The sequence below is a fragment of the Podarcis gaigeae genome (genome assembly GCF_964106915.1).
Source record: "Podarcis gaigeae genome assembly, chromosome: 2".
NCBI lineage: Eukaryota > Metazoa > Chordata > Lepidosauria > Squamata > Lacertidae > Podarcis > Podarcis gaigeae.
The window spans coordinates 106,555,530-106,567,201 of record NC_139679.1 but is presented as its reverse complement, the minus strand read 5'-3'; positions in this window follow the sequence as shown (position 1 = coordinate 106,567,201).

Sequence of the window (11,672 nt, the reverse complement as noted above, 5' to 3'; positions counted from 1 at the left end):
GTGGCGCTGTGAGTTAAACCACAGAGCCTAGGACTTGCCGATCAGAAGGTTGGCGGTTCAAATCCCCACGACGGGGTGAGCTCCCGTTGCTCGGGCCCAGCTCCTGCCCACCTGTCAACGATTACTCACTTTATACAGGGTGAGGAGTGGCAATTCTACAGTAAAGTCAGTAAGTAAAAAAGGTAAGGGACCCCTGACCATTAGGTCCAGTCGCGGACGACTCTGGGGTTGCGGTGCTCATCTCGCTTTATTGACCAAGGGAGCTGGTGCACAGCTTCTGGGTCATGCGGCCAGCATGACTAAGCCACTTCTGGCAAACCAGAGCAGCGCATGGAAACACCATTTACCTTCCTGCCGGAGCGGTACCTATTTATTTACTTGCACTGGCGTGCTTTCGAACTGCTAGGTTGGCAGGAACAGGGACCAAGCAACGGGAGCTCACCCTGTCGCGGGATTCGAACCGCCGACCTTCTGATCGGCAAGTCCTAGGTTAAATTCCACTGCATTGTTGCATCTAACATGTTGCTTAGGCTGTACAACTGATGTGACTTCAAAGCTGGAAATTATCCCATGCAAACAAAAAGGGCAAACAGAACAAAAAGGTCTCATGTCACCGTAAAGGCCAGATTGTTTATAATGATGTAAGCTTTTGTGAACTAGAGTTCACATTATCAAATGCATGATGTCCTAAATTGCTCACATATATACATATTAGTGGAGGAATTGTAAATAGTGAAGTCAGATAAATTATTTTTTTGCAGCAAAAGCAACAAAGATCCTTGTGGCAGCTTAGGTAAAGGTAAAGGGACCCCTGACCCTTAGGTCCAGTTGTGGACGACTCTGGGGTTGCACGCTCATCTCGCTCTATAGACCGAGGGAGCCGGCGTACAGTTTCCGGGTAATGTGGCCAGCATGATGACTAAGCCGCTTCTGGCGAACCAGAGCAGCGCACAGAAATGCTGTTTACCTTCCCGCCAGGGTGGTACCTATTTATCTACTTGCATTTTTACATGCTTGTGAACTGTCTAAAGACTAACAAATATATTATGGCAAAATTCTGTAGGCTAGAGTTAGGAATTCATTAGCTGAATGAATTTTTATATTCTGGGCTATAAGTTCATATAGACATAGTTGTTCGGTGTGGGTGTATGTGTATGTGTGTGAAAAAAGGAAGTTCAGAGGGACTAAACTGAGAGATTATTAGCTCATGCCTGTGCCTTGTGAATCATCACTGTTAAGTACATTATTATCACTGTGCATTGGTTTTGCGCATTTCATTTCCCTCCTGCTTCACCTTTAACAATCCCTCGCTTTCGCAAGCCACGCTCCTCTGAATTTTACAGTGCAGTTCTCCAGCCAAGTAATGGGCACAACAAATATGCATACACCAGATAAAGTGTGCATAAAAACGCACATCTTCATAAAAAGTAATATTAAAAAATGTATTATATTAGGGAAAGTTGCTTTGCAAAAATGTGTTTATTAAGCAAGATTGCATAAGGTAAATGTGTGCATTAGGAAATATTTGCACTAAAATGGTGGTGAGTTTTCCTAAGGACTACACACAGAGAGAGATACAGAAATGTGGAGAGCTGAAAACTGGAAAAAATGTGAAACAGATAATCCCAAATTGACAGTTTTGCCCACCCCTAAGTGGCTGACCTTACTAGATCTTGAAATAGTATTACCTTAGTAGATATCGATGCATGCTTTGCACACAGAAACATGCTTTGCACACAGATTATCTCAAAATTCAATCCCTGATATATTGGGTCAAAAATGGGAAGGACCCCTGGCTGTATCTCTGGAAAGCCACTGACAGACAGAGAGTAGATTTTTGTGTGAAAGGGCTGTGATGTCTGTTCTGGTACTGTACCTTTAAGTGTTAACTGAATCTAATTTCTCCCCCACCGCTAGATAAAAGTGAGTCTGGTACCCTCTAATAATCTCATACATGTGGAAACCGCTGGATGAACAAAACTGACTCTTGTATTGAAATAAAAATTATCCAGTCCAAAAATACGGTTCAAAAAGCTTTACTCACAGAACTTAACTTTAAACAATTTTAAACAAATAAAATTACATTCACTTAGTTGCTTATTCCTTACACAACTCACAGCACGAGGCATAAAAACTTAGATTACAAATAACTTGCATTCTGAGCTAAAATCAGAGCTCCATCTATTATCCGTTGCATTCTCTTTCAGCCTTAGGCTGTTTTGCTGGAGATAGAGAAAATCACATCCATTCTCTTCAGCAGTGTAGAACAAAGAGACACAGCACCCAACATGGATGCCTATGAGTTAGTGTAGCACCTCTGCTTGTGGTTAACGCTTAGCTGGAATGAAATATTCAACGCAGCAATAGAGAAATTAAAATAGTAATTTATTTGTCAGACAAATAAATGAGAGGCACAGTGGTATATGGTTACCAAGCTCTGGCCTGCTCTCCTGCCATTCTGGCCAGCACTTATATTTCCTTAATCCAGCCCCCTTGCTCCTCCTGTGGCTGCCTCTGTCCAATCAGCCTGGTTGAAATTCCTATTGGCTGTTTGCTAGAACCAATCACAAAAGATACACCCACTTCCTTCTGTCCTTTTATGGAACACAAAGAGCTATATATAAATGACAAATAAGTAGTAATATATCTTACATGTGTCTCAACAAGGAATCTTAATTACCAGCTCACCTCTTGCCCTCCTTGCCCTATTGCCTTCCAAAACAGATAGTTAATCTTGAATTTTTATCTTCAACAGATGTCAAGGATCTTGAGTTCACATCAACATTGAAAGATCTCCTTCATTTGAAGGTTTCTAAACAAAAAGCCTGACAACTATATATCAGGAGTGCTCTATGGCGTCTCCTGTCAGGCAGGGGGGCTAGGCTGGTGGCTGACTTAATTTCAGGATAGTTAAAACTCTTACAACTATATGAAATAAGAATCTAGCATTTCTTAAATCCTTTGCATAATTACATTTAAGCCAATATATTTAATACATTATCATAGGTAGCCTTTTAAAAGGAATAAGGCCTTTGTAAAGTAAAAAAGGAACTCAGTAAAAAAACAGCTTCAAAAGAAGCCTCTTCAGTTTACACCCCTCCTTTCACCCCTCCTTTCCCATTAGCTCTTCCCAACATTTATTGCCCTTTAACTCTCTCAGTTTAAGAAAGAAACAGCTTTAAAAGATTTCCTAAAAATGCTCTCTTTTTCTGCCAGCTAGATGCCTCTCCATTGCTCTTGGCCTTTTTTTAACCTTAGGAAGAAGATATGGCTCATTTTACTGAGAGGCACATGGTATCATTTTATTATTTACTCATTCCTAATTATGTTTATCTCTGCTTTTTTTATCTTCTGTAACATGTAGGATCAGTGTCCTCGCTCTCAGCCTGTAATTTCCTTTTTTACGACTTTGAGAATTGTTTTCTGCTATAAATCAGGGGGCCCCTTGTCTAGGAGGAAAAAACATTGCCAAGGCCTTTTAGGCAGCTGGTCTTTTGCCTGGCATGAAACATTTGAAAATCTTTAAGATACAGGCCCTGATTGAAATATATAAGCTTTGATAAAAAATGCAGGCTTATGATTAGATGCCTCATTAGCATATGCATAGACCTGAAATACAATCCTTTTCATGTGACTGCGAGCTGATGACCCTGTGACTAAGCCACAGAGATACATCCCCACTAATGATTAAACAGGTAGGCTCTTCTCTAAATTAATGGAAATTTCCAACCATACTTCACAATATACTATACAGACGCATTATATATCTCCAATTTCAATGTGCATTAAACAGTCATACTTAACACCCTCATCTAGACAGAGGCTAGTTACTCAGGTTTGAACATGTAAAACCACAGAACAGCCACTTGGCACCCTCCAGATGTTTTAGACTACAACTCCCATGATGGCTGATGGGAGTTGTAGTTCAAAACATCTGGAGGGTGAAGGGAAGGAGGTTGGCAAAGGCTGACATACATGATATCTTGACATGTTCACAGGGAGCAAGAAGCAAGATTGTAGGTATGAAGTGTCATCTACCTGCCAGACAGAATAATTTCCTGGTTGTGGGTGGCATGAGGGATGCTGTGTATGTGAGATAGGAACAAGGACTTGTACAACTGAACCATTTAGACGGGCAAACTGGAATCATAAATGGAAAAGCTACTGAGCTATTTTTATCTCTTCCTGCATGATTCTTCAGATCATGTTTTTGCCATACTTGAAATAAATAGGTTCCAATTTCTTTGCAGCTGAAGTTGGGGGAGAGCATTAAGGGCTTAATTTGTTCTAATTTCTATGTACTCTTTATATTTTATGTTATGTATCTTATATATTCTGATACTCTGTATCTGTATCTGTACCTTTATTTTTAGGGACATCTGTTCTTTTTAAAGTTTTTTTTTTAAATGTGCTCAATAAAGATTTATTTTAAAATTAAAAAAAAAAATTTAAAAAGGGCTTAATTTGTTCTGATACTCAGCCTCACAATCTGTTTTCCATGCCAGAGCTGGACACATCATGACCTCGGAAGAGATGGAAGTGATCCTGAGCAGATGTGAAGTGCACTTTTCTCGCCACTGACTAAATTAGAGAGTTGCAGTCAGACATAAAATCCATCTATCATTTTTCTAGAAATTAGGCACTGGATAGCTACTGTGCAAAGTGTGAGGAGTTTGTGAGATAACTGAGCAGATGTAGCCTTCCTAGACCATAAAGATCTTCTCCCTGCTCTGATTCCATTCAGTAGCCTGTGGAACATTCCAGAAAACAAGGCTGGTATCAACACATCACATCTTTGTGCAGCTGCCAGGGACCCACCACCAGCAGGGCCCACTGTTGTTTTAATACCCCACCAGGGGCTGGGTGGCCAAGTCTGGTTGCTGCTCAATTTCCCAGAATGCCCCTGACTCCAGGGCACATCAGGGCATTGTGGTGGATTGAAGCTTAACACTCACTGCACTAGACGCTATTGCCAGGAAAGCCTGTCAGGCTGGTAGCAAGTTCCCTAACCACAATCTGTGTACGAACAAACCTCAAGAATTGTAGGCCTGGCCCTTGGGAGAGCTGAGTAGTTTTTAATAATTTAGGGAGGCTTTCAGGAGCCACATCCTTTTTAAAATAATATTTCATCGATTTTCAAAAGCAGGTAACAATCAGAGTACAATAATGTGCTAAACAATGATCACCCCTCATTCCTCAACCCTCCTTCACCCAGAATGCATGTAGGACCAGAACATTAACCGAATGTGTGTTCCCCTGCCACATCCTTCACTCTGTCTCCTCGAATGTTGCGTGGCCAACTCGCCAAGTAGTAATTATTTGACAAGCTTCCTTGCCTGATAATTCCACCTAGGGCAGTTTAAAAATAATAAAATAAGACAAGCTGCGAATTCCCTGGTGCTGAATCACACTGAGTGGGATGTAAAATCTGTATTGACTAAGTAGCGCTTTCCGCCAGTTTCGTTTTAGAAGATGCCTTTAACCCACAGCTCCCAAAGCTTTGTCATCATCAAAAGTCTCCTGTAATCTAAAACGAAATAATCTGAACTTCCCCAAGACAAAACAAAGGTGACTCAGATGGTGGGGTTAAAAGTTCTCTCGAGTCAAGAGCTAAAGGTGTAAATACAAAAGAGAAAGAGGATGATATATGCTAATGCCCCAGGATTGCCTGGTGCCCATTGGGACTGGTGGAGAAGAAGACATGGAGGCCAACCATGAGGGGAGCCAGAGCCAGTGACAGACAGAGCCAACTAAGTCTATGCTTGATTTTGTCCTCTTTTCTACAACACCACCTGAAGTCCAGTTCCCGTCAGCCCCCACTATGGTCAGGGATGATGGGAGTCCATCAAAATCTGGAGGACATAATGTTGGTTGCCTCAGGCGATAGCTGTTGACCTCAGACTCTTCTATGGGCTTTTGATATTCATCTGACTGACCTCTTTTTGAAACAGGTTGCTGGACTAGATTGATCTTTGGCAGGGCTCTCTTTTTATCCTACTGAGGCGAAAGGAAAGGAGGAAAACTTGAGTCTGGATAGGGAGACAAACCACCCCTTTTGTAAACTGCCACCCATGGGAATATGGCTGCAGGGAGCGATAAACGTACGATGAATAAATAAATGTGGGAAGTTCAACAGGCTCGTCTTTCCACATTTGACCTTAGCTGTTCATATCCCACAGTTTTGTTCCTGCTGCTGTTTTTCTGGTGGGAGGGAGGAGCAAACATTGCCAGTTGACATGCTGGAAAGATCTTGGCAGTTAGGAGTTGCCTCAGGCAAGCAGACTGCCATTTTGAGGGTCTTGAAATATTCATGCTTCACAATTATCCTGGCTTTCCTATTAGCAGTCGGCCTAACTGGAGAAGACAGGGAGAGATGAGTCATGTTCTAAGAAGAACTTAGCATTCCCTGGCAGCTCAAAATTAATTTAGGTGGAGGTTTCAGTGTCACACACCCTGCAACATTTCACAGCTGGAAACAAGGACACAGTTAATGCCTCTTTTCTCAATCCCAAGGCGGACCACCTGCCCCAAGACAAGCTCCCCGCAGCACTTCATCAATTACAAATTACTGCAGCCTCTTCTCTGATTTACGCCACGTGAGTGTGTTTGTTCCTTGGATTAATGGTATTATTTTGATTAAAGAACATCTGAATAGCTCAACAACGTTATCAACCCCCCCCCCAAAAAAATGTATGAGCCATTTCAGTGTGTACATTGGCAGGCTGCACAGTGCCTTATTGTTCATATGTGTCCAGGGATGCAGGTGTCGTGGTGCTCTAAACCACTTGTGCTTGCTGATCAGAAGGTCGGTGGTTCGAATCCTTGTGACAGTCCGAGCGCCTGTTGCTTCGTCCCAGCTCCTGCCAACCCAGCAGTTTGAAAGCATGCCAGTGCAAGTAGATAAATAGGTACCGCTGTGGTGGAAAGGTAAACAGAGTTTCCGTGTGCTCTGGTTTCCGTCACGGTGTCCCGTTGTGCCAGAAGCCGTTTAGTCATGCTGGCCACATGACCCAGAAAGCTGTCTGTGGACAAATGCCAGCTCCCTTGGCTTGAAAGCGGAGATGAGCGCCGCATCCCATAATCACCTTCTACTGGACAGAGGTCCTTTACCTTTTACTATACGTGTCCACTCACTGACACCCATGCACATTAAGGTCGTTCAGTTCAACCTACAACCGCATATGGACTCAACCATGGGTTCAATAATAACACAAAGCTTGTAATCTTATAATATACCTTGGGCAGAAGATTTCTAAGAAGATTTGACATATTGGCCAATAATTATGAGGGGAAGAATGGAGATTGGTTGGGAAGTCGCTCAGTGAATTGATTCCCTGGGTCCCCTGTCTGTCCAGTGGAATTAGTAAAGTTATTCCTGAGTCATTCTAGTCAGCCGAAGCTTTAATGAACATTCTGAAATTACAGTCTGCCTTGTCCTCTATAAGAACACATCCTGCTCCCTATATGTTTATTCTTAACAGATCATTATTCATGCTTGTTATGTTCAAAGTACAGGTCCTCCTGTCCTGGGTTATAATTAAATCAATTTCCTCATCTGAGTGATCATAAATCAGTTTTCCTATTACCAGTAATTTGTAGCTTTTCCAATTCTGTAAACTATCGTTTTGTTATCTTTTATTATAGGAACAACACACCATTCATCATAAGTGTGATCTTGTGACTTGGGTAGTGTTTTCCCCCCTTCAAGTTATCTGTACAGTTTGAATGCTTCCAGAGGGAAGTTTATAGTGAAATTCGTGTTGCTCATGTCCACAAACCTTTTGCAGAATCCGCGCAATGTTATGTGTCATCAAAATACCAACCTGTGCTTTAAAAATAAAGAAATTAATAAACATTCTCCTTGCTGCAAAAAATCCAATAAGTAAAAATAGTACATTTTTGGGGAGTGGGCGGTTTGTAATGTGAGGCAACGTTTCAAATTATCTCTCCACACCCAACTTCTGTTTGCTCATCACCTGAGAATAACCTTTGTTTTCACTGGCTTCCAGCACCAAAGGAAAGAAACCGACTTCTACTGATTGACACATGCCCAGTTCACAGGAGATATTATTTAAGATATCTGCACAGTAAAACTGGAGGACTACCTGGGCAACCACAATTGCAGCAGTGCCTAAAATTGATTTTTTAAAATAAATAAAAATGTGTGTTTTAAATACATTTTATCACATTTGCACTCTTGCACAAGACTTCAGTATCACATAAAAAACAACAACCAAAGACCACACATATTGGAATAGCTATTGCGTCCCCCACAAAAAAGCACAAGCTTCCATTTTGCCTCTTGTGAAAGAGCAACTGCCTAGATAAGGCTGGTAACGTTTGCTGCAATTTTATTTATTTTTTTAGCAAAACAAAGGTTTGTGTACACAGAGATACAGAAATACCTGTACATATGCCCAGAATGGAAAATGATAGCCGAGACAGGGAAGGAGTGATTGGCGAAACTGAAAAACACAACTTGTATACACTCTGTCAAGCTTTGCCCATTGGTATGGTTGGCGCGTGACTAAAAAGCAATAAATGGCCATCTAAAAAAACAAAAATGCATGGAAACTGATTGGCCAAGCACTTACATGGAAAGATCACATCTGAACGACCTGCTTTGTGATATAAGATCCCCATCAGGAAACACTGTCTGTTAAAAGTCTTAATTCGGTTCAGGGGCTTTGATTTTTGGTTACTGAAGTGCTGTGATAGCACACTAAATGGGACATCTTGTTTGAACGTGAAAGGTGGTGGACTGATTGAGAAGTCAAAATCAGGGGCCATTTCAAAGCGATCACCACAAAACTCGAGCTTTCAGGAAACGAATCTTTAGAGGAATTTAGGGGAGAGTTTTATTGTGGGAAGACCTGTTGGCCTTGGTTGGCCAGATGTGTGAGGTAAAAATTATAAATTATTATTTTTATTATTAGTTGGAGGACATGGGGAATCTGAGAGAAGGGCAAAGAAAGCAGATGGAGTGCTGATGAGAGAAATAATTTACTGGAGTTCATGGAAGAAGCATGCCAGGAATATTGTGGATTTGGAGAAGGGGGCTCCAAAAGTGCTTGGACATAGTGAAGGGAGATGGGAAGGATTTCTCTCAGTATTCCCTGTGCTTTGTACTTTGTACCTAAGAAAGATTGCTCTCAAGTATTATCTGCAGGACATTCCTGTGCTAATCCTGTGCTAATCTTACTTCTGCAAATTTCAGCTAGACAGTTAGCACACCGCCAGTGAGTGTTTGCTAAATTTGTCTGGCGGGTCAAAAGTCCATTTCTTAGCTTGCAAAAACATTTTAGCTGCTGTTTGCAGATTTAACCAGGCCTGCTGAGGAGCCCCCCCCCCTTCCTGCCTTATGCTTACTAATGCAAAGATGAGAAAAGACACGTACAAGCAAGAGGGGAGGGGGAGTGCTTAGCTAGTAGAAAGATACGTATGGGGAAGTGCTTAGCCAGCAGAATGATAGGAATGTTTAGCAAGAAGTTGAACATTTGCCAGCTGATTGGGAAAGTTTTGAGAGGGTATGGGAGGGGGGAAGAGTGCTCAGAAAAGTATAAGAAAGTCTGCTGAAGTGTCTTGAAACACAGCCAGTTTGCAGGAGCGATCCTGCTGGCTGTCCTGTGCACAGTTTGCAATAAACTCTTTTCTCCAAAGAAGAAACTTTCCTGGTGCTTTTAGCTCTCTCTCTTCGGCACTGGGGACGCGGGCAAACGAATTCCCTGGCAAGGACAAGGTTCAGGCTTCAGCTTGGTGCGTTGGCCGGGAATTCTGCCCCACCCCAGAGGGCCGGGGAGGGCCAGGCTCGACCTCGGTGAACAGCTCGGATCGGCGTTTTGCAGGCTCCAAGCGCGCACCCTACCAATTCGTGGGGGGAACCAGCCACACCGCTCCGGAGTGGAGACACAGGTCGAGGGAGAAAAGAGAACTGGCCAGAAGGGGTCTGCAGCGAAAAAAAGGTAAGCCCAAGGGAAAGGGTGAGGCCTGATCAGCCTCACCTGGCTGTGGCAGTACAGTGCCAGCCAGGAACAAGGGGATTGGTTGTGCAGTAGAGTGCCAGCCACCAGGAACAAGGGGATTGGTTGTACAGTACAGTACCAGCCACCAGGAATAAGGGGACTGGTTGTGCAGGAGAGTGCCACCAGCATAAATTTGGAACAGAGGAAGGAGGGGAAATTATATTGATGTGATTTGTATGTTGTGTGTGTTGCATGTCAGATACTCCGGTGATTGAATTGTCGAGTGTGGGCCGGGGTATTAGTGCCCCTTGGCCGAGCGGTTGCAGGATTGTGCATTTTCTGTCAGGGCGACCTCGGCAGATCACAATCTGTATTATTTGGTGTGTGAAAGAATTTATAACCCGGTTAGGAGAGGAGTATCTGAGGGAAAAATGGGGTCTGGGGCAAGCCAATGTAGTCCCCTGGAATGCTTTTTAAACAACTGGAAAGCAGCCACCAAAAATGATGATTGGGGAATTAAATTACGAAAGCAGAGAATGAGGACATTGTGTGAAGTTGATTGGCCCTTACAAGAAGTTACTTGGCCTTCGGAAGGAAGCTTTGATTTGCAGCTAATCAGCCCATTATATCAGAACATCTTGAATGTCCACCCAGATCAGATCCCCTATATTTCTACTTGGAAAACCAATGTAGAGAAGAACCCACCATGGTTGAAAGCCTGCCGGGGCGACGCCCCACAAAGTACAATTTGTGCAGTTCGACCAGTGGGGAAGTCAGAAAGGCCCCCAGTGGTACCAGATCCAGAAGATGAGGAGGGAGGAATTATTAAACCACCTCCCCCCTATGCTCCACCAACTACCCCTCAGGCAAATCTACCAGGCCCAGGCCCCCAGGCACTGGGAAGAGCTGGCTCACCCAAACCCAAGACTGATGAGTCAGAAGAAGAAGAGGATGATGAGGATGAAGAGTTTGTAGAAAGATTAGTTACGCTGACGAAAAATAATAAGACATGGACAGAGGAACAGGCAGAACGTTTAAGGAGGTGTGTGGAACCTTATGCAAAGGAAGTGGATGTTAGCCACCATTTGTTAAAGGCGGCGGAATGTACAGGACAACAGAAAAGGAAGTGGCAGAGAGAGTGGGGGAGGGCAGCGAAAAGAGTGACCCTCCATAGGGCACATGAAGCACAAGGAAAGGGCGCGGCCAGAGTAATGCCTCTCCGCAGAGTATATGATCCTCCGGCCCCCGCGGGACCTAACGGAGTGGTGCCCAATAGAACTTATACAGTTCAACATGTCCCCTTCTCTAGTGCAGATGTTTGTAATTGGAGGAACCAAAACCCTTCATTTGAGGAAAACCCAGCAAAAATAATTAAGTTGTTTGAGGGAATTTTCAAAACCTACAATCCCACCTATGATGATGTACAGTACTTGATGGATGCCCTGCTAACTACAGAGGAGGTTAGGCGAATTCATACTGAAGCTAGAACTCATCTGAGACAGCAGCAAGTACAGGAGCCCAACATTGTCATTTTATACCCAGCAGAAACCCCAGATTGGGATTACCAAACTACCAATGGTCAGAACTCCCTCATTACCTATCGCCAGAATGTCTTAAATGGCATGAGAAGGGCAGCCAGGAAGCCTACTAATTTTGCCAAGATCAGGGAGATAATGCAAGGGAGTGAGGAGCCCCCAGGCGCCTATCTGG